The sequence below is a fragment of the Mus musculus genome, chromosome 11 (assembly GCF_000001635.26).
Source record: "Mus musculus strain C57BL/6J chromosome 11, GRCm38.p6 C57BL/6J".
Lineage (NCBI taxonomy): Eukaryota > Metazoa > Chordata > Mammalia > Rodentia > Muridae > Mus > Mus musculus.
This window is the reverse complement of record NC_000077.6, coordinates 105,496,526-105,520,759: the sequence shown is the minus strand read 5'-3', so window position 1 is coordinate 105,520,759 and position 24,234 is coordinate 105,496,526. Positions and strand designations below refer to the sequence as shown.

Below are 24,234 nucleotides of genomic sequence, written 5' to 3'. Positions count from 1 at the left end.
AAGGTCAGAGGACCACTCTGTGCTGTTGGTTCTCTTCTTTCACCTTTACCTGCTAAGCCAACTCACTGGCCCTGAAAGTGAGTAATTATAGAAAACTAAAGACAGATCTTGGCCTCCAGCTTCCTGCCTCATCTCTTCCCTTTACACTCCACACTGACACCATCTGCCATATTGTAATGCAGCCAGACAGGCCCTACTTAGAGCCAGCACAAGTCTATATGGACTTCCAGGCTCCAAAACGGTAAGTAATTCTCCTTTCTCTATAAAATATTCTGGGATCTTGCTATTACGATGGAAGAATTGTCTTAAGATATCTATTGATGTAAGGTCTCAGAGTCATCACTCAAATTCTTCCTGAATTCTTCACCATGGGAGCAAAGATTTTAATGTAAAAATTGGACGAACATTTGTGGCTTGTCTAACCTGCCACCAGTGGGTCCACATGTGCTCAAGGCTAGTTATGAATACAACCCAACATTTAATTGTAAACTTACTTAAAACATTATAAGATTTGTGAATATGTATCTTTAAAAAGAAAAAGAAAAAAAAAGCATGAACCTTGCAGATGACAACATCTTATCACACCGTGAAAAGGTTGGGCATGCCTGCAAGAGGGTTTCATGAAAACTCACATTCTCTCTGCCAATGCTACCACACAAAAATAAGACTATTTCAGGCCAAGGATGGTGGCACCGGCTTGTAATTCTAGTGCTCTGGAGGATGAAGCAAGAGGATCATAATAAGGTTTAGACCAGCCTTGACTACAGAATGAAACAATATAGCAATAAAAAGTGCTCACCTTTAATCCCAACACTCAGGAGGCAAAGGCAGCCTGAAATCTGTGAGTTCCAAGCCATCTGGGACTACAAAGTGAGACTGTTTCAAAAAATGCACAAATTAACAAAGTAATAAAAGTAGAAGCTCGTTTATTGTAGAACCAACTCAAAGGCACAGTCCACTTGTTCTCTACCACGGATCCCACCACAGTTACCTGCTACCAGAGACAAAGAATCCCAAATCACACAAAGAATCCCAAATCTAGACACAATTAGCTTTCCACCCAGTTGAGTGACTTTGTTTGGGTCTCTGTCCTATGGAAACACACATGCTAAGAACTAAACAGGAAATCCCCCAGAAAGCGTCACTGTCATTGACGCCAGCGGTTCTGACCTTTGCTTCTTGTTGATGGTTAAGCGTCTGTTTCCACCCTTGTTTTTCCCTCCTCTTTGTTAGCAGTTCTCCTTCCATTGTTTACTAAACTCCTTTCCCCTCTGGACTGAAGAGGGGGAAGCCATCTGTGAACCTGTTAGACCATCACCTGTGCTGGGGTGAGACTTTTAGCCTAGGAATTGCTTGGGGTCACACACACTCCTGCTAGGTAACCTGCCTCTTATGCTGATATAAATTAAGCCCAACAGACTCACCGGTTTACAAAAGCGACCCAGGTGGAATCAGTTTCTTGGTCTGTCGCTGGTGTAAATATGGGTGAATTCATATTTGTTCAGATCCTACCAGGAAAAGTTAACTCAACAAATATGTAGCCACAGCTTGTCAAATTGGTTGAGTGTGTGTGTGTGTGTGTGTGTGTGTGTGTGTGTGTGTGTGTGTGTGTGTAGGCCAATGATCAAATCAGACGTTAGTCTTCAGACACTGTCCATCTTGGTTTCTGAGACAGGGTCTCTTGCTGGCCCGGAACCAATCCATTACACTAGGCTTGCTGGCCAGTGAGCCCCAGGAGGGATCTGCCTGTCTCCAGCTCTAGCTGGAATTATGTATAATAAATCCCAAAGTTTGCTAGTTTGTTGTTTGTTTTTTAGAGACAGGGTCTTATTGTGTGGCCTTGGCTGGCCTGGGACTCTCTATGTAGACCAGGTTGGTCTTGAACTCACAGAGATCCTCCTGCCTTTGCCATGGAGTGCTAGGATTGAAGATGTGTGCTGCCACACCCAGCATAGTATTGTTATTATAAGCACTCGGCTTTACATGACATCTAGGGATCGAACTCAGATCCTCCGACTTATGGGGCAAGCACTTTACCAGCTGAACCATTTCCCCAGACCAATTGTTTGTCTCACCTGTCCTGCTTCTACAAGAAGTTTCAAGTCTTTCGCCTACTTGCAAGCTAATGTATCCATTCTTATCAGGGATACTGGCAGCAGACACAAAGCTCCTGGGTTAGAAACAAAGAACATTCTTATTCTTGGCACACAGGTTGCACAAAGTGTGACATTACATCAGTCCCTCTGCTCCCAAAGTCTCACAAGAGGATTGCATAGGGGTCCAGGTAGATACTGTGTATACAATAGGTGTGCATCAAAACCGAGGAGTCTTGAGCTCAGGGCAATCTACGTTTTTATAATGAGAGGCAACCAAACATGCCCACCCTTTACACGGAGGGAGACATTACATCATTTTACTCATTCAACAAAAACAAAACAAAACAAAAACAAAACAAAACAAAACAAAACAAAAAAAACCCTGCCTTTTGCTCCAGAAGGAAATTTAATCTCTATCTTCCAGTATTCTTCATTATACAGCCATTCTTCAAAAAATAGTCTAGGCCAAAAGCTACCAGTGCCCTTGCTCACGAGATAAGCAGGAGCTTGGGTGACCCAGGGGGAATATTATCCTGGCATCTTTTCTATCATTGTTGGGCAACTTTGTATTTTGACATAATTCCAAACTTACAGAAAGTTTGTGAGCATCATTTAAAGACTTCTTTATAACCCCATTCTTGTCGATTACATTCTGCTGCCTGTGCTGCCTCTATAGACAGACACAATATAGATACATATGTAGAAGACAGATGTGCTAGATACAGATGTAGCCAGATAGATAGTTATACATGAGAAACTATTATCTGAGAAGCTTGAAAATAAGTTAGGAACATAATACTTTTCTACTGCTAACTGATTTAATCCTACTGTCCTAAAAACCAGGGCATTCCATTATATAACCTCCAGGACTTTAGCAGAATCAGAGAATTTAAACTTAGTTCACTATTACTAGCTAGTTAATAATTTATATTCAAATTCCATCCATTTTTGTCTTAATGGCGTCCTTTATAGTTGTTTGAAACCTAATCCAGGCTCAGGTCTAGAATCACGCACAGCTTGCAGTTATGACATAAATTCACCCTAGGTCTTTGTCTTTCTTGTTCTTATCATATTTTTAAACGTGAGGACCAGGCCAGCTTGTGGTAGTACATCACCTTTAATCTTAGCAATCCAAGTAGAGGCAGGAGGATCTCTTTAAGTTCAAGGGCAGCCTGGTCAGCATAGGAAGTTCTAGGCCAGCCAAGGTTACATAGTGAAACCCTGTCTCTTTAAAAACAAATAGTAATTAAACTAAATAAATAAACTTGAGGATCAATTTTTTTTCACAATGTATCCCTTTAATTGCATTTGTCCAATATGTCCTCCTGATTAAATTTAGCTGAGGCACTAAAATAATATTAAGTGTCCCATTATGAGACGCATGATGGAGTGTCACTTAATATTGATGGTATCCAATGTGACTATTTGGTTGAGATTGTGTCTGCCCAGATTCTCCACAGCAGAGTTATTCTCCCCCACCTTGGTGCTTAAATATGTATTTGTGGGAAGATATTTTAAGATTATGTAAATATGCCCTTCCCATCTAAAGTTTACCCATGAGTTTTGGCATCCATTGATGATTTTCTAACTATATCACTCACCAATTGGGGTTGCTAGTAGTAACGGCAAAGATTTCTCTTATCCACTAGTTTAAGAGAGAGAGAGAGAGAGAGAGAGAGTGAGTGTGTGTGTGTGTGTGTGTGTGTGTGTGTGTGTGAAAGAGCAGGGGGGATTTATACGTTCCTGTTTTGTTGACTGGATTGTAACCTATCAACACTATTATTTAGTAACTTACTGACATTGTTCTAGGTTTTGCCTGAGTCCCTCCCAGCATCTTCCAGGTCTTACTTAGGCTTGCTTACGTCACCCCTAACCATCTTGTTTGTCAGTGCTTCCTTTCAGTGGGAAGTAGCTTTTGGAACCAAGATCTTGTTGCTTGATGTCCCCCTGCCACCAGAGTGATTTTTGACTTTACACTTTCCCAGGAGGTAGATGCTGCTATCATCTTTAATCCAAATTCCGAAGTGACGCTGCAGGACTCAGTCTCTCCGTATGAAGTGTACAGTGAGGAACCTGGATCCTGTCATCTGAATATGTTTACTCAATTGTGCTTATTCGGATTGAGAAAAGAAAAAAGAAGAGGTTGAGAATTTCAAACACATCATCACTGGGAAAAACATGCTTACTAGAATTAAGATTGGTATTGTATAAGGTAAATTCTGTATATACAGCACAAATCCTCACTATGCCATTCAATGTGTTTCGACAAATACATGCATCCAAAATAAGAGTTAGAGTATGTCCAACATGGAAAGTTCTACTGTGGTTCTTCCTACCCTGTCTTACTTGCAGGTTTCTACTTTTCTGATTCACACACACACACACACACACACACACACACACACACATAGCTCCATCCCTCAAGGTTCTAGTTACCTTGAGTTGCTGTGACAAAACTGTGACCAAAAGCAACTAGAGGAGGAACAGGGTTTATCTCAGCTTATACTTTCAGGTCACAGTCCATTACTGAGGGAAGTCAGGGCAGGAACGCAAGGCAGGAACTGAAACAGAAGCCATGTAGGAATGCTGCTTACTGGCTTGCTTGGCCCGTGTTCTTATACAACCCAGGACCTCATGCCCAGGAGTGTACTGCTTATAGTGCTATGCACAATGCACTACCCACAGTGCACTACCCACAGTGCACTGCCCACAGTGCACTTCCCACAGTGCATTCACATGACTCATTAAGAAAATGTCCCACTACCACATCTGCAAGCCAGTATAATGGAGGCAATTCTCAACTGAGGTTCCCTCTTTCTGGGTGACTCTAGCCAGTGTCAACTTGAGCAAACTAACCAGTACATTCCTGCAAATGGGATGGAGCAGTATGAGCTCTGCTGAATCTGGCTTATTGTGTTCAGCATAATATCTGATGGATACATCACGGTAGCTCATCTGCTGGTAGTTAGTTTCATTTTAGGGTTGAGTGTTCCTCTATTGGATGAGTATGCCAGCATTTAAAACTATGTCCTTGTATGGACATTCGAACTGGATGCAGTTCGGGGATATTATGATCAAGGCATGGTTTGTCATGGGCAGGGTTTTTCACAAGCAGGCGCTTTCATGTCTCTTGAGTAAGAGTGAATGGGTGGCATTGGAAGCCAAGGTCATAGACCAGGTTCTCTGTCTCTCTGTCTGTCCGTCTGTCTGTCTGTCTCTCTCTCTCTCTCTCTTTTCAAGTCAGGGTTTCTCTGTATAGCCCTGGCTGTCCTAGAACTCACTCTGTAGACCAGGTTAGTCTCAAATTCAGAGATCTGCCTGCCTCTTTCTCTCAAGTGTTAGCACTGAAAGCGTGCACCATCGTGCCCAACTTAGACTAGTAATTTTAAATTGATTAGAACCACCCAACATTTTCCCACAACGGTTGCACTCTTTTTCGCTCACACCCCTGACGATCTCAGGCCTTCAGTGGTTATGACAGTGGCTGGCCTAATGTGTGATAGAGGAATGGCGTTCAGGACAGTGTTAATCTGTGGCCCCCTGGCTGTGTACAAGTTTTTGTGTAGACATGTTCCCATGTCTCCTTGGTGTTACCAAGCAGTGGAACTGCTTGATCAGCTGATAACTCATTTAATCATCTGAGGGACTACAAGGGTTTTTTTCCCCCCAAAGGAGCTCTGTCACTTACATTCACAAAAACAGTATATGAGGGAGGGTTCCATGTTTTCCATATTGTCGTTGACACTATCTATCATCTATCTATCTCTCTATCTACCTACCTACCTATCTACTTATTTATTTTGGTGCTAGGAACTGAACCCAGACCCCTCATGCATGCCAGCCAAGTATCCTGTCATTGAACTATAGCCTCAGATCCAATGTTTGTCTTTTAAAATTATAACTATCACCATGATAATTAAAGAATCTCATCTGAGATATTTGTTATTCATAAATATTTTTAGGGATTTTTTTAAAAAATTCAGTTCTCGATATGCAGTGTAGGGTGATCTTGAACTGTCAAGACTCAATATTCCCTCCTTTGCCTCCAGACCTGTGATTAAAGATGTGTTACAACTCTTCTGAAATGTTTAAATGGCAAATTTAAATATTAAAAAGGAAAAAATTTATAAAAACCGTGAAGTTCAGAAGATGACTTTTATGCCTGTGCTGAGAGAAAGGCTTGATAAACTGTCCCCAGAATTGCTGGTGGCATGGTGTGGATTCACATGTGTTTGTGTGCACATATGTGTGGCTATTTTGTGTGTACATTTGTGGGGTATATATTCAAATGCATCCATGAGGATGTGTGTGCGTGTGTACTTGTGCATGTGTGAACTTGTATTTGGATTGTGTACATAGTGTGAGTGAAGGAGAGGGCCGGCACACCCAGTTCATGCAGCTTTAGAAAAACAAAAACAAAAAACAAGGAGACAGGCTTACCAACTTTGGGTGAATACCGTCTTTAAACATAAAGGCACAAAAGTAACTGGAATAGAGGAGAAATACCCAGCGTAGAGTCAGGCAGGCCTACATTTGGATCTGGCTTTGCCTTCACCTGGTTGTAAGTCCTTTGAGCTTTGGCTTTCTGGTATGTGGAATGGTGTTAATGATACCTGTGTGAGGATTAAAAGAGAGTAGATGTTAGTGCTTTGTGGTTAGGAATGCAATTCTGTTCATTATGATAGTAGCCATAGATACCTTTCTTCTTTTTGACCTCTATCTATTCTTAGGAACATAGTATAATCCAGAGAGTGCGAGATGTATATTCAGGTAGACTTCGGGAAGGATACCGTGGTTTGTTAATTAAAACCTATGATCTCAAGGATGTTACTTGATGTCCCTGAGCCTCAGAGGTCAGTATACTTTATTAGGTTTATATGCAGATTAAGCCACAGGATTTATATTTAGGTCGAACCACAACACCAAGCAAGTAGGACATATTCAGTACAAACTATCTCTCTAAAACATGTGTGCCTTAAACATGAGTGACCTCACAGGCCATGGGCAAACAGGGGAGCTGTCAGGTCCCAGAAGTCACGTTGGTTCCTGCCCAGTATTTTTTTCCTAGCACATTGATGATCTGAAACATTCAGGGGCAAGCTTTCTCCGTGTATCTAATCCTTCAGTGCAGCGACTTGAGCTTTCTGAAGGTCTTAAGGAAAAGCACAGAGTACACACAGCAGACTTCTGCAGCTGTAGGGCGTGGCTTATATTAAGAGCCGGTGTGTTTCCTCGTGCCAAGTTTTCCTAAAGTGCAATCGGATGAGCTATGAAGACATTTCTTTTTGTACTAAAGAGATGAACTAGTTAAGAATGCTGTTCTCATGTGTGTTGCGTGTGTACACGTGTGCATGTGTGTGTAATGGCCAGAGATCATCCTCGGGTGTCATTGTTCAGGTACCACCTTGGTTTTTGAGATAGGGTTTCTCACCAGTTACCTATGACTGTCTGGTTAGTTTAGACTGGCTGAACTGCAAGCCCTAGGGATCTGCCTGTCTCTGCCTCCCGTCCCCCGGGCCATGTTTGACTTCTTCCATAGGTTTGGGGGATCAAACTCAGGTTCTTGTGCTTATATGACAAGCACTTTACCAGCTGATTTATCTCCCTGGCCCTTAGCTACGCTTTAAAGGAACTGTTTAATTTTGATGAAGCTAGTTCTTGTTAGAAGCTACCAGCCTCCCAGACCTTGCCATCTAGGGCTGTAGCCCAAGGACCCAGGGCTGAGATGTAGTACACAAATGCTTGGGAAAGTTGAGGCTTAAGAAGCCCAGTATTTCCTTAGTTTTGACACTGTTTTTGTGAGTGCTGAGGTTCTAAGGTTGGATACGTTTCAAGTGGTCTGTCCCAACCTCATTTTTCCCTTACAAGTTTTGTTATTTTTTTAAAGGTCATTTGCAGACCACAGAAGATTTTCCTAAATATATAGATGATGTTATAGCAAAGACATCTGTATAAGTCTGTTCCCCTCTAATATTCCTTATGTACTATAAAAATATGTGAAATATGTGAAAATATGTAAAAATATCGTTCATAGTGTTCATCTCATCAATTGTATGCAAAATCCCCATAATAGTCTTTTAACTGGGGGGCCACTGTTACATTGTTTTATGAACAGCAAAACTGAGATCTGTACGTAACAGTTACAGGAGGAAACTGGCCCAAGGCACGCAGCTAGAAAGGAGTTCGGAGAGACCTACAGGCATTTAAACAGGCACACCCGATCGTTGTGTTTTATCTGCCTTTTTAAGCACCAGCAGGTTATGTTCACATGGTTTCTTTAACGTGCAGGCTCTGCCCCATTGGAAAGTCAAAGTAAGCGAAGTTGTTGGTAACTCAGAGCTATTTACACTTCGCAAGTCTCATGTTTCATTCCAAGAAGTCAGGCTCATCAATTATTTGCATTTGGTAACATGCTAATTGTACAGATAATTAGCCCTGAGACTAGACATGAACATGAAAGTATAATGAATCGGTTCTGCTAATTGCTCTTTTCAGTTATGGACGGCCACCGGCTTGAAGTATTAACAGCTCTTACATTCAGTTTGCTAAGTTCTCCTTTCACTTGAGGGTTCACAAAGAGACTTTCTTTCTCAGGCCTATCTCGCCCCCATAGATTAGACCTGTTAGGAACGCTGTTGAGGAGCTCCCTGGGGCTGTCTCTGATGAGGCCTTTAGATGCTCACAAGTCTCGGTTAGTAACAGGTGAGCTCAACAGTTGCCATCACTGGCCCAAGTGTAGAGAGGAGAATCTGCTGGACCTCAGAGGTCAGCAACCATGCGTCTGCTCCCTTGAACATGCCTATAAACATGGGAGGTATGAAAATGAGTCATATCTGTCCTAAGGAGCTAATGTTTTAGCTCAGTTGGTAAAATGGTGGCTTGGCGTGCACAAGGGCCTAGGTTCAATCCCCAATACAGCACAAATGGAAGGTGGCACTACAAGTCTACAATCCTAGGATCAGTAGTTCATGGTCATCCTAAGCTACAGAGAGTTCAAAGTCATGCTAGCTTAGGAGAGCCTGTTTGGGGGGGAAAAAAGCAAAGTACCCAGAGAGTAATAGATACAGGGTAGGAGGGGTTAAAGGAGAGGGAATGTTATTTATAGTGACAGGAAGACAAGAGCAGAGACAGGACAGAGCATGAATCAAATGCCACGTTTGAAGTAAGCCTCAAAGAATAGGCAGACATGGAGGTATGGAAAATTCAGGGAGGTGAGGGCCCTGTTTTTGAGATTGATGATGAATCACCTGCTGTATAAAAAAGAAACGTCAAATGGGAGTGTGCAGAGGGGAAATGTTTAATGTGGCTGGGATGTAGGGGAAAACTAAGGAAAGGCTGGAAACAAGGGCAAGGCCAGGTTGTGGAGGGCCTGGGAACATGCGAATAGGAATGTTCTAGAACAATGTTTCTCAAAGCTCGTCCACAGGATATTCACCATCATTACATAACAAAGGGATCCTGCTGGATCCTGCTGGATCCTGTTGTTGACTATATCTGAAAAATATTGACTTAAGAACCATTAAATAGATTTCCATTAGTCAGTTTTCAGGGCTTCTAAAATGTTGTGACTCTCCAGGAAGGACCTGGAATTTGCAAATATCTCAAACTTGGTGACCACGGAAATGTTTTTCTTGGAGTGCCTCATGAATCTCGCATCATGCAGGAACTTGGTGACAACAAACAGCCCTGAAGTGAGGGGCTGATCCCTGAGGAATGCGTATACAATGCGTATTCCTCATTGACCTGCCAATGGACTAGCTAACTGACCTAGGAATCTCCACTGGCCTTACAAGGATGGGGGCGAGGGAGGGGAGGAATTATTTGCCCAAGAAAGCATCAAGCCCTCCTCACTTGTTTCCTCCTGCCTCCAGTTCTAGGCAGCTGCCTTCAGGAGCTGCCAGGATCCCTTTTCAGCCTTCCTAGTGGCAGGGCTCACCCTGAGCTTAGTTCCTGCTCTGATAAAGCCTTGCCTGCAGGGCTCTAAGGATGCTCTGTTTTGAATCTTTCATCTGTCATCCTGAATCCCAGACTTGCTGCCTAATGCCCTTTGACCTTTATATAGCCTACCTCTGACTCCTTTGCCACTGCTCAGACCTGCATAGTTTCCAGAGTGTGGAAACTCCACGCCCCCTCCATAGCCCCCAGCCATCCAGTCTCAAGTAGCTCAGGAGTCTGCTGTGACTGCTCTAGCTCCCTCTTCCCTGCTCAGAGACCAAAGCCTCTGTGTGCTATCCTCATAGAAGCTGGCCTCGCCGTTTCCACCAATACGATGACTTCCAGGTGAGAGTCCTTAAATCTGTTTGGGAGGGATGAGCAAGCTGCTTCTATATTTAGCATCGTTTAATTATCTCCAGTGGAGGGGGTGAATCTTAGCGGGGACATGTTCAGACCTGTACTGGCAGGAGCTTAAGTCAATTGAGCAGAATTGGGTGGGATCACACTTCACCAAGATCTGAAGTAGCAAAATCCAGAAGCTTCTAGAGGGCGTCCGTGTTTACAGGAAGCTGATGCAGAGAGGCTGAGTAAGGCTGGAAGAGTTAGGGAGACCTGGGAGGAGAATTTTAACAAGAGGGAAGAGACAGCAAGAAGAAAAGTTACAAACTACAGAAGATGAGATGCAAACTGTTATAAGCCAGGAGGGGACTTGGGACCCACTAAGGATTCTGTCTCCAAAAGGCTACCCTGTTTGGGGAACTTGCTAGAAAGAATAAGGGAGAGAAAAAAAAAACACCTCAAAGAGAATGTTACCCACCTTTACTTAAAATATAGAATGAAAGATGCTGTTTTAATAGATGAATTTCAAGGAAAAAAATAATAAAAATTAGGGGCATTGCAAGTGATCTGGGGGGCTTCAGGGCTTCTAGACAAGGCCAGGTTAGAAGCTGGGGAGCTAACAGGGCACTTATTGCAGCTTGGAAAATTATGAAAGGATCCAATCTTGTGAAAATAAATTAGCTTATTAGAATTAAGAGGTATCCTCAAGGTTTCAAGCAAGTGGAAAGAAAAGGTTACTAAATGTATTGAACTCATGATGGGAGCTTGGGCGTAGTTCAGTTGTAGAGCATGTGACTAGCATGCACCAGGCCCTGTGCTCAGTCTCCAGCATTCATACACTAACCACACACACACACACACACACACACACACACACACAAAACCAAATGCAATGTCTGGCATTATCCTGCAAGAGGTAGCAGCACAACCCTGAAGATAGAAATAGGTTCAAAACCCTCTTACATAATGTTGTGACATCTGGTACAAGCATATTATCCTGAGGGAAATCTGATTGTCATAGATGACACAATAGGGAGGCCAATTGCATATTCCTAGCACACAGCTTTTAGCCTCATTCTCAGCATCACTGGGGAAGAGTTTGTAAAAAAAAAAAAAAACAAAACTGTATATATGAATGTATATCATCAAGAGCCTGCCTTGTGTTTGTTACCACAGCAGATGCATGTACAAAGATGTACATGTGTGTGTGCACGCACACATCATCTTTGGTCCTCAATATCCTTATACAAATGCAATTCCTGGCCTGAGGAAATGCTCAGTAGGTGAGACATCTGCTGTGCAAGAGTGAAGGCCTACACCAAACCCTAAGAACACAATGGCTAATCTTGGTCATCAGCTTGCGAGGCTGGTACTGTCCAGCGCCAAGTCTACTCCACTGTCTGTCCTTATGGGGAGGTCTCCTTATGGATTACCTCCATTGTCACAAACTCCAGAGGACTAACTGATCAACACTCCTTTAATCAGCCGCTATAAGGGCTTTGAGCTTCCCTGTCATAGAGAAATGAGGGCTGGTACTGTGTGTGCTGATTAGGATGGTCTCCATGCCCCGCCCCTTACCTCATCAGTCAGAGTGCTGGATTTGAACAAGACAGATGCGTCTTCTGATTCCTTAAGTTAGAGTTTCTCAGCCTTAGTTAGCTTCGTGACACTGCCAGCAGGATACGTCTTTATCCTTTATGTGAGAGTGTTGAGCTTCCTCCCTGCTCTACACCTACCAGATATGGATAACAGAATCATCCATGGTGCAAACCCTCAGCTGTCACTCAGAGGCACAAGGTCACATGCCCTTTCTCAGCACACTGACTCTGCCCAGCCCCCTCGGAATGTAAGGGAAGATGTGGCCAAATGACACCTGTGGGTGGAGTCTGGCTTTTCTGGTTTGAGAGAGGGAGGGACTGCATCACAGATTGCTGGCTTAAGACATACTTGATGTCCCCACGAGACGTTAAAAATGTAGAGCTTTCAATGTGCAGATGGCTCGCAGTGCTTAATTACAAGCTGAAAGCTTGCTACCATTTCCCTCCCTCTCCCTGCCTGCCTGCAGCAGCCCGCCAGGAGCAGTGGAGGCATGAGCAGAAAAGAGGGAGGGAGCAGTTGCCCTTTCCTGCATCCTTATCACACACTAATTATTTTATTCTAAAGAGACAAAGTAGAGACAATGTAACATATGATTCTGACGACAAACACTTAAAAAAAAAATCTGCCTGTTTTTCCTAGAGACCAGAGCATGGGATCTGGTTGCTAAGCAACTGGGAAACTGCAGACTCTTGTACTGGCCATGCTGGTTTTGGAAATGAGCCATAAAAGGAATTCCCCAGTGAAAAGGGATCCCATACCATTGCCTGGTTGCCATGGACACCATACATAAGTGATGGATCCTAGGTTACAGGCCCTGCTTAAGAAAAAAAAGATGTTGTCTCTGCTTAAAGATGGAATGGTAACAGAAAGATAGGAAAGCCTTCTTCTTTTACGTTCACGCAGACACGCCCTGGCCCCTTTCCCACGTGCTCCCCTGAAAGAGAACTCTTGACTCTAAGTGCCTGAGACATTCCATCCAATTTCAGCTCAGCTTTTATTTAATATGTTCCAGTCTTTACAGGAGTTGGAAGGGAACCTGAAATCTGGAGAGCAAATTCTTAAACAAGAAAAGATGCTTCAGTGGCAGACAGGCTGTCTGTCTGTCTGTCTGTCTGTTGTTCACCCCTGTCTGGGGGCCACACAGCACTAAGATCAGGCACAAGGGCAACTCTCTATAGTCACATGTTCTATGGGAATTAAAAGAAAAAAAATCAAGAGAGATTATCAGAGGACAGAGACAATAGCCGTGACTCGGACATGAAATTGGCTTGTCATGCAGAGTGAGGTAACAACAGGCCACTGCAGTTCTGCCAGAAATTAGAAACAGACTTCAGATAATAGGAGCCAAAATGTGAGGCAAATAGAAAGAAGCGGAGCTTAAAGCACAAAGAGATGTGGGGGGCACTGGACTTCCTATGGAAAACAGACGGGATGGGCCTCAGAGCATCCACAGCTGCCTCCTCTTGCACAGGACATTTGACGCAGTAGACCCGAATAACCTCTAAGTGTCCCAAGGAGACTGAGGTCCAAAGAGTCCGTATAAGTTACGGCCAGACATAGTTACCTTAAGTCACAAACATTGCTTGCTTTATAGGTTTTCTGCGTTGGAAGTCCAGAAGCATCTTGCCTGGGAACCCCTGACTTGGGATCTTTTATACAAGTACAGTGAAGATGCCAGAGGGGCTATAAAGAGGCTCTTGGGAGGGTTAAGAGCTCGGCTGGTTGTTGGCCAGCCACAGGTCCTCTGGCTGGTGATGGAAACTTGAGGTTCTTGGTCTGAAGTCTTGTTAGTCAGGTCATTTGCAACATAATGGCTGTGTTCCCTGGAGCCAAAAAGCATCAAGACAGACATTGCTTTCTTTTTTTAATCAAAACTTAAAAGTGGTATCCTATCAGTGTTATAATGGGCCATTTATTGGATTCAAGCCACAAGCCCCAACCCACACTGAGGAGGTTGAATTCCTGAAGGTCTGAACACCATGAGGTGAGATTCACTGAGGACTTCTCAGAGGCACAAGAACCAGGCACAATTCCAGGCAAAACCATGAAGAAGAGAGATAGGCCATGGGAGATGGAAGAGGGGTGAGTCCTGGCAACGTCAAGGAAGCCAAAGGCAGAAGCAGAGATAATGTGAGACCGTAACACAGAAGAGAGGGAAATGAGCAGGGAGAGGGGTGATGGGCTAAGGCAAAGGGTGTAAACTGTGAGACAGCGGGGAAAACAGGAAGCGGGGCAGCGGCTGAATGGGAAGCGAAAGAAGGAATCAAAAGGGAAAGAAGGAGGAAAGAGTAGAGGTGGGGGAAGTAGAAGCAGGAAGGGGCGGGGAGCAGGATGCTGGGCAAAGAACTTCTGGACAATGGGGACAGAGGGAGGAAGCCTCGGTGAGAGGTGGGGAAATGATGCGAGGGAAGTGCACGGAAGGGCAGAGAAAGGCACTAACTTTGCACTAACTTAGCCTGGTGCACTCGTAGAACGAAATAACAACAGCCAGGATAACAAGGACTTGCTGAGTGCTAAAATGTTCGTGTTACCTGATGTAGTCTTTATTGTCGGCCCACAATGTATATGATGTTATCTCTAGTGTCTCGGAGGTGAAGATATTGAATTTTAGAAGGATTAAGTCCCACTCAAGTCTATATACCTTGGCAGTGGCTATGGGTGCATAGAAGCAGAGAAGGGTGGTGATCTCTTTCCAGGAAACTCACAGTCATCGTGGCCGAGGCGCAAGGGACCATAGAATGAGGGGTTAATGTCCATATACTGCATACGGATGTCAGTCAGCTCCTGTCTCCTCTGATGCTATCTGCTAATCTAATTGTCAGCCCAGATTAGGAAAACTAGGTTCCTTGTTGGTAGTAGTGGGCTCACTAGAACATAAGGTGCCCTAGTTTGTCCCAGTTTAGACCCACGGTGAAGCTCTCCTGACAAACCATGTAGTTATTTCTCTATGTCTATGCTGCTAAGAACTTTGAGGGTGCCATGTTTCATTCCTCAGATCTCCCATAGTGCCTTGTGCTATCTAAATTAGTTACTCAAAAAGCTTTGTGGAACCCGGCATTTACCCCTGTTGAATCCAGTGAGAAATTCCACTGCAGAATTTATACCCAGCTCTTCACTAGCTATAGCTCTCAGGCTAAATTACTTAGCCACACTGGAATGCAGTGTCCTTATCAGCAAAGTAGGTTGACTAGATGATCTTTAAAGTTGTTTTCCCCCCTAGTTCAGAAACTTTACAAGTCACTTATTAAGGATAAGTAGTAGGAGCCCAAGTAGAGACGGTCAGCGGCTCCTGTCCCACTGCTCAACGCCGAACTGACACAGAATCCTTTAGGACTCTTATTTGCCAAGCTGTCATTTCATCAATACGCATGCCCATGGAGGCTCAGCTCAGCTCTTAGAGGGCCTCCATGTGCAGCAGAGACTGCATGAGCCTAATTCTCCCCATTACCAAGATGCATAGCTTGTGCTATGTTAGGAATTTAGAGAGGCTTATCAGCTTGCACAATAGAGACCAATAGGGCAGGATTAGTTCAGCAGCCGGGCCAGTGTTCCATGAGAGATAAACAGAGCAGTAGGAACCCCTGGAGACAAGAACATCCAAGACTTCTAAGAGATGCCATGCCTGTCAGGAACCTGGATTTCATCAGCTCTCCAGTTGTCAATGTTCAGAGTGAGAGTGTCCCATACCTCTGTGATCCCTGCTCATTGGACACGTAACAGATGGCTCCCTGCTATACTATGATCCACAGAGTACCCAAGGCTATAAAGAGACCCTGAAAAGCACACAAGGGGAAAGCTCTGCTAAATATGAGAATCTGCTGAACGTGGTGAACCAAAGTTGACCTTGAGTCTAAGAGGTACACAGGTACCTCTGTAATTATCATCTTCTGAACACGGTAGATGGGTCACGGACTTCTGCTAGTGCAATGGGAAGAAACAGAGGAGAACGACTGCTATTCAAGAGGGGTTTCTTCTAAGCAGTGTGTTCCCTGATGCATCTGAGAGCTGGCTTCGGCTCATTACCTTCCTTTAGAAAAAAGTCTGGGAGAGATGAGATAAGACACACAGCCAACCTCAGATCAGTCAGAAATGAAGACAAAACAACTCGGACAGTGAGGAGCTGAGGCTCCAGTGCTAGAGAGCTTCCCTGGCATGGGCCAAGCCCTGGATGCTATACCCAGCTCTGCATGAATGAGGCCTGGCCGTGCATGTGTATCATCCTAGCACCAGAGAGGCAGAGACAGAGATCAAAATTCCAAAGCCATCCTCGACCACACAGTGAGTCTGAGGCTACCCTGGGCTACTTAAAGCCCTTTGGAAAAAACAAAAAGGTGGGGGGTGCTGAACACATAGCTTAGTGAGTAAGAGTACTTAACTTTGGTTCCCCAAACCCATATGGTGGCTAACAACTGCCTGTAACTCCAGCTCTAGAGGATCTACTGCCTTCCTCTGACCTGGCACACACATAGCACACACGTAGCACACACATACACATAGCACTTACACACATAACACACAGACACATAACACAGAGATACATGCACACAGCACACACACATAGCACATAGACATAGCACATATACATAGCACACACACATGCATACATACACCCAGAGCACACACATAAAGAACACACACACAGAGCACACATACACAGCACACACACATGCACACATACACACAGAGCACACACACAAAGAGCACACACACACACAGAGCACACACATATACACACATAGCATATACACATATGACACGCAGATACACAGTACATACACATAGCACACACAGAGACATATACACACAGCACAAACATAGCACACACACATAAGATAAAAATAAATTGAAAAAACTAAAGGGAGAAAAAGAAAGAAAAAAAAGAGAAATGTCCATGGAGGGTGAAGAAACATTGTCTTGATTTGCTCCTGCTGTTCCTGGGTGATAGGCCACAAGATACACCTGGAGTGACAGCCAACTGCATCCGTGAGATCCATGTGCATATAGCCTCTTGAACACACTGACTGGGGACAAGAATATTCAGAGCAAGTACTGCGGTGATTCAGCAATGCCCACACTAGGCCATCTGGTTTACCTCCAGCATCCTCTGGTCCCAAGGCTATCTTAGATCAGAGATGGGAAGGGAGAAATGTGGACAGAAACATCCTAACCTGAAGGGCACCTGAAGAGGAAGCAGCTTAGAGCACGTGGGCTCAATTTCACTCAGAGCTCATAATATAACTGTCAAAATGGCATGATGAACCTAAATTATAAGATAATTATGTGCAGTCCCAAATTCAACACAATAAAGGTTATTTGCTCTTGAGCCCTAGCAACCATCTCATAGAGGAGAGAAAAATACCATACAAAAACAAAATGTAAGCCCACAAAGCAGTAATAAAACCAGTATACAACTATTCATTTCAAGTCTATTTTGAAAAGCCTTTGATAATACCAGTAATTCCCCATAAAGCCATTCTCTTGCCACCGTTCCTTCTGAAGACAGAAAAGGGTTTTGCTGCTCTATAGCCATTCCTTTTAGGGAGATAAAGTCCACTTTATTTTTCATTATTTTAAATGTTTTCCATTCTTTGTTGAAGAAGAAGATGAAGATGAAGAAGAAGAAGAAGAAGAAGAAGAAGAAGAAGAAGAAGAAGAAGAAGGAGGAGGAGGAGGAGGAGGAGGAGGAGGAGGAAGAGGAGGAGGAGGAGGAAGAGGAGGAGGAGGAGGAGGAGGAGGAGGAGGAAGGACAAAAGAAAGAAAGAAAGAAAGAAAGAAAGAAAGAAAGAAAGAAAGAAAGAAAGAAAGATGGAAGAAAGAAACCAATGATCACCTATATCTAGCTAAGGCTACAACATAGGTAGGGTCTTAGTGGCAATAGCAATGAGAATTCTCCCTCTTTTGCACAACAGACGTCATTTAACAGTCTTAATAAGGTGCTTAAATGCAGTCCAAGGGCCTTGTCTAAAAGATCCTGAAATGTCCCACTCTAAAGCAGAAAGTGGGAAGTCCATCCATCCTTTCCAGACATCCTGATGCTTCCTAGCATGTGCCCTGTGTTCTGACCAGCCATTTCATATCCCGACTCAACACTCACCTCTGTACCACTGGGCAGGCCTACTACATCAGAAATAAGGATGCAGGAGCCTGGGATGCCTTTGGATGCAAGAACAGATATCTACTTAGATAAATCACATAAGCGTGAGGTGGTTCATGAGAACCCCGTGAACTCTAAGGAGAAGTTGTTTGTGGTCTTGTTTCAGAAGAGAGGGAAAAGCAGGCACAGCTGTTGCTTTGGGGAAGTGATGGGGTAGAGAACAGACAGAGGCAAATGCACCACATGGCAGCTTACAACTGTCTGTAATCCAGCTCCACGTGACTGGACATACCCACACAGACATACGTGCAGGCAAAATACCAATGCACATAAAATAAAAAATTTTTAAATCATTTTTAAAAAGAGTGATAAAGGAGGGGTCAGGGAGATAGCTCAGCAGGTAAAATGCCTGCTGTGCAAGCACAAAGACCTAGGTTTAATCCCACCCCCCAGGTCTTATGAAAAAAGCTGGGCCCAGTGGTACACACATGTAACCCCAGCATTGGGAAGGCAGATTCCTGGTACTTGCTGGCTAACCAGCCTTAAGTTACTGCTAAACCTATGCCTGCAAAACACCCTGTCTCAAAAAACAAGGTGACCGGCTCCTGAGGAATGGCATCCAAGGTTATTTCCACAGGCACACACACACACATGCATGCACACACATGCACTCACACACATGCACTCACATACATGCATGCACACACATGCATTCACACACATGCATGCACACACTTGTATTCACACATGCATTCACATGTGTGCACACAAAGACAGAGGACAAGGTAGAGAAACTAAAGAATACTGAGATGTCCTCAGGCTTTGGCTAGTCATCAGCAGCTCCCTGGCACTGAGGGTGAACCATCCCCACTTTCCACCATGATGTATAACCAGCCTATGTAATATTGAGAGCCTTTAAATACAAACTCCGCCGCCTAATTTCTCTGAATTGGTCATTCTGGTTTGCGTGGTTTCGTGGGCTCTTTTTAGAGAGATAAAATTATATTCACTGAACAGATATACATGCCCTAAATATCGAGCTGGAGAAAGTCTGCGTCCCTTTTACACGGAACTTTCAAATCTTTGACAACATGGCTTATAACAAATGACAGTAATAATTTCTGCTTGTAGTTTGAACACTTAGATGTGGACTTCAGTTCCAGTCATCCGGGTTTGTTTCCACACATCTTTGAGAGAGAGAAAAAAAGAGCCTGAACCTCATAAATCCATTTTAGATTTCCACTTAAGTTACTATCAGAAACGCTGACTGCATACCTATGATGTCGAAGGCACTGGACTAAGCACTGGCGTGAATCAAATTGAATAGGGACGCAGGCCTCTCTCTTTACGGGATTTGTAAGAGGGATTGGGGGAATTGAACAGCATTTAGACAAGGGTACCACTCCTTGAGACATAGTGACATACAACTGTATGGAGGCAGGCTGTTGGTGGCATCAGATAGCATCTCTTCGACTGCCTCCGTCTCCTTCTCCCTGAACCTACCCATCCCTTCCGTCCTATCCGTTCCATAAACTGCACGGTCTGATCAGATTCTTTCCATAGCATGTGACCACTTTGGAATCTCTTCAGTCTCTTTAATTCACGTAATAGATATTATGACTGCTGCCTGGGTGGTGCCGTTGTACCTTCCTAAGTCAATTGGCCCAGTGGAAACTGCTCAGAGGGACTATGAGCACTGACAGTTGCCTGAGCTACTGTGAACCTGGATCTCTTGTCCCACTCAAACACTTGCCCACTGTACTCTCATTTGTGGCACCATTAGGAACTTCACACTGCAGTGTGGTGTGTGTGTGTGTGTGTGTGTGTGTGTTTGGGGAGAGAGTGTGTGTGGTGTGTGTTTGAGGTGTATGTATGTGTGTGTTTGGGGGGAGAGAGTGTGTGTGGTGTGTTTGGGTTTGTGTGTGTATGTGTGTATACACATATCACAAGGAAAAAGATAAGTGGTGGACTAGCCAGCCCTCCTTCCCTTTCTTGCCTTCCTGTCTGAAGTTTCCTTTCAAGTGTCCAGGTGGGAGACAGTCACATGCCATGCAGGTGTTGACAGAGCTGTCTGGCATTTTTTCCACCAGTCCTCTCCTCTCCTGGGAGATTGGCTCAGTGCTAAGGACAATTGTGTCACAGTGCCTATGAAGATGCTCCAGAGTTGGCCATACAATCATGCTAGACTCCTGTCACTGGTTTGGTAGCTCCTGCCTCCATTTTCCTCTGCCCTGATTCCAGTAGCAACACAGAATAGATCTTCAGGATTGTCAATTCCTGCCTCTTACCTCTGGGTCCTCACCAGAATTTTCTGGACTACCACCCAGGCGCTGTGGGTGGGGATGGCCATAACTACTCCTGGATTCAAATGACAGACTCTTACCCACAGCATCTGATGTTCATGTTCCTCCCTCTGAGACAGGTCTCTCTGTGGAGTCCACCCTGTTTTTAAATTCTTGACCTTCCTGTCTACCTATCGTGCCCTAACTAACGCATCTGGCTCTTATCAGAGGCCAAGGGACAGGTTTTATCCCAATTCCTATCTCCAAACTGGAAAACAAAACTCAGGTACTCCTATTTCCTATTCCTAAGGAATAGTCAAGGACCCACTTCTGTAATGACTGGAGACATCACAATGTGGTCTCAGTTGGACACAGGTCATTTGAGGAGAGCCAACCAACTTTGGCAGCTTGTCTGGAACTGCGAGGGTTTCTTGAGACTTGGGACCTGCAGCATTAAATCCAAGAAACTCTCAGGTAAAACAAAGCAAGCTGATCATACTGTCTTAGACCTAAATGCTGACCTCTTAGACCAGCTCATGAGACCCCGAGCACAAGGTACAGAAAGAAGTGGATTTGAAACAATAACAGCCCGCAGTTCTTCTTTGCCTTGTTCAGAACTTATGCTATATGAGCTGGGTGTAGAGGCACACGCCTACAATCTCAGCACTCCAGAGGCTAAGGCAGCAGCTCACTGAGCTCTGGGCTAGAGAGAGAGAGAGAGAGAGAGAGAGAGAGAGAGAGAGAGAGAGAGAGAGTCTATCTCAAAAAGCCCCCTAAACATGCTCTGTTTGTATATAGTATAGCTCAATAGTTTGCTTCAATTCTGACCTCCTTTGTGAATGAGGAGGGTGGGGTGGGGGTGAGGATGGGCAGGGGTGGTCCACCTGCCCTGGAAGCCACTGTAGGACTGGTGGTCAATACCCTTGAGCTTCAGTATTTTGAAAGACCTATGTGATTGAAGGCAACGTATTTAATTTCTGTTTCTTCACCTATAAAATTGATCAGGCTAACCTCTGGGGATTAAGAGTTTCTTCTGACTTTATCCACCTCTCTCCTCTCCCTGCCTGTTCTAAACACAGACACAGACTCACTCTCTCATGCACATGCACATACCCCATTTCACTTTAGCTTCAGATTTTAACTCTTAGTGCCACGCCAACCCACACCTAATGTGAAAGAGAGACCAGTAACGTCGCGCTTCATTTCATTTAAAATATTGATGTTTTGTTCATCAAGGATTTTATATTGATTTAGGTTTTTAAGCGATGCATAAAAATATTGATCTTCCTAGTTGAATTTTTGGTGCCTCCTTAAACTGTGGGCCTCTCACATCACCTTATCCCAATTCCAGTCCTCTCAGCCTTGCTCTTTCTACGCTGACGTGAGAACAGATGGAGACAGGAGGAAGTCCCCAGAGAGGCAGGAAAAAGACAAAAGAAATAACCCCCGACTCTGCAGACTTGCCTAGCGTTGACCCAAATGGTAATTTGATTAATAACAAGCTACCTAAAATTTCTAGTTATTTCTGTATGTTGGTTTAGTTTATTTCAGACTGGATGAACTTGTGAGGATGGGGCCCCTCATGTCTTGGGGGTTTTAAACCTGTCAAGTGCCCAGCACTAACTTACATGTTGACCTCTTCCAATAAAATGGCAGGAGACAGTGAATTCTACATCTGAACACCAATTCTTGACCTTCTGAAAGACAATTATCACTTGAAAGAATTTTTTTTTATAACATCAGACAATAAAAATACAAGCATCTGGGAAAGCCGTAGAGTGAAAACAGTTGTTTGATGAATGCTTGTGGATAACAGAAAAAGAATATGTATTTGATCCTTTGCCCTACAACCTGGTGGTGGGGGTGAGGGACTGGAAGTGAGGGGGAGGGAGTGGCCATTGGGGGAGGTATGACTGAAACAAACAAACCTCAGGGGACCCAGAAGTTCCAGAACCTCCTCATCCTGAGGAGGGTCACAGCTGGCCTTGTGGGTACAACCCACCAAAGGAGGTTGTTTGCCCCAGGATCCAGGAGAAAATGCTGTCAGACCTGGGCTTTGAATGTGAGCAAAGGACACAATATGCAAACACCAGTGAAGAATTCTGCTACAGAGGACAGTTCCAGCGAGCCGAATTGCTTTCAATTAGACGCCTTAATAAAGACTAATAGCTAGACAATGGATTCATGCTGCAGTCTTCTCTGGCAAGCCTTTATCAAGTTAATAAGCAAGAACTGGTGTTCGGATGCTCTATCGAAGGGAAACCAGGGCTCTTCTCATTTGACCTCTAACTGGCTGTCGCCCTTGAACCTCAGTTAACCCTCTCCACATCTCCTTTCTTCATCTTTAAAAGAGGTTCTTGGCTTAGATGGCCACCAGGATCCCTTCTACCTCTGACATGATCTAAAAGCCTGGCGTTCTATAGCAAGGCCTGGGGATAATGTTTCAAAGATGTCCCTCTCTGCCATGCCCTGTTAATCTACACACACACACATAGGGAGTGTCAAATTGTTAATTAGTGGGTTTCAACACATGCAGACTACAAAGCTTTTCTGTAGATTTGGGAAGGATGAAGGTTTACTCTTCGGCTTGCAGAGGATTCTAACTGAAGCAAGTCACACCCCCACACAGAGGATATGAAAGCAGGAAGGATCCTGAAAATCTGGGACTTGGCTGCAAGCAAAGCAAACTCATCGTGTTGGTATTTTTAAAAAGCTTTCCACTCCGTGTGCAACACCTTTGTGCCTCCTTCATGTGTTTCTCCCTCTTTTTTAGCTCTACAATGAGCTATTTTAAGATGCCGTTTGCCTGCGGTACAGCCATGCAGTTCAGAGAGGCAATTTAATTGTCATCTTGCGTTTTCTTAGTCTTTCAAGACCTTTTGTTATGGTGAAATAATTTTAGGCATTCCAAGCACAAATCCATTAAATTCTTGCCTTACTTTACTAATGAACTACTGTGGGTGGGAAAATTAATTTTATTCCACCCGTGATACATATCTGATAAATTTCTAGAGTTGAGAAATGAAGCTTGCAAATACCAAGAGTCGAATATGACTCTTTTAAAAAAAAGAAACAAAACAAAACAAAAACAACAACTTTGTTTCATTTATGCCAAAATGGAGCAGAAGAGACATCTATAAAAATAGTTCACAAAATGAAAATGGCTCAACAGGTCCCATCTCAGGTTGATACTGTGGAGGTCTTTATAAGTTGCATCTGCTTGGTGACTCAAGGAACCCTGTGTTAGTGAACCTGAGACTCCTCTGTGGGGCTGGAGAGCAGGTATTAGCACATTTGTTAAAAGCATGGCGCCATCAGAGGTTCAGTTCAGAGGGAAAGCACTTGCTTAACATGTACAGGACCCTGGCTACTAAAGATCTGTAGTCTCTAGCTCGACCAGCGCTGCTCAGTCCACCACTGGGCTGCAGCCATGAAGTTCTCTAAGAGGGGAGAAAAGTGAGGAGACAAGAAGCCGAGCACAGGCTGTACTGCAGCTGGAGAACCTGTGACATTTGAGGGACAGCTCTGGCTGCGTAGTACTTGGAACAGGAAATCATCTCCCTCACCCAGGAGAAGGCAGGGAGGCTGTGTTATAAAAAGGGGAAGAACACAGGATGAGTAAAAGGTTTCTCTTTACAGAGATGGACAGATGCCACAAGGCAAGAAAGGTCAGAGTCCTGTCCCCAAAGATAAAAAAGCGTCCCGATCACCAAGGACCCTGATGAGTGTGGAATTCGGATGGGTTGCTCTGTGCTGCCTCATTGCAATCAGCTGCTTTCAAAGCCGGCTCCTATTTACTTCAGTTCATGTCAGTGCCTTAGATAGAGAAGCAGCCTGCTGATTTTGCTTTGGTCAAATTTAATTCCAATTTCTGCCTCTAAATGTGTTC

General features: G+C 44.1%; 2 long non-coding RNA genes across 5 annotated transcripts; both read right to left on the bottom strand.

Moving 5' to 3' along the window:
* Window positions 1–909: 909 nt before the first annotated feature.
* On the bottom strand, window positions 910–3,280 carry Gm39419. Its single transcript, XR_880250.2, has 2 exons — window positions 2,076–3,280; window positions 910–1,508 (listed from the first exon to the last, which is right to left on the bottom strand). It is a non-coding gene; the product is annotated as a predicted gene, 39419 (long non-coding RNA).
* A 30-nt stretch (window positions 3,281–3,310) lies between these two features.
* Gm35828 lies at window positions 3,311–12,203 on the bottom strand. 4 transcript variants are annotated; one of them, XR_880248.3, is made up of 5 exons: window positions 11,949–12,203; window positions 10,487–10,643; window positions 6,537–6,709; window positions 4,533–4,657; window positions 3,311–4,206 (listed from the first exon to the last, which is right to left on the bottom strand). It is a non-coding gene; the product is annotated as a predicted gene, 35828 (long non-coding RNA). The 4 variants fall into 4 exon arrangements; XR_880247.3 differs by having other exon boundaries at window positions 3,311–4,657; XR_389078.4 differs by lacking the exon at window positions 4,533–4,657.
* Window positions 12,204–24,234: the final 12,031 nt, after the last annotated feature.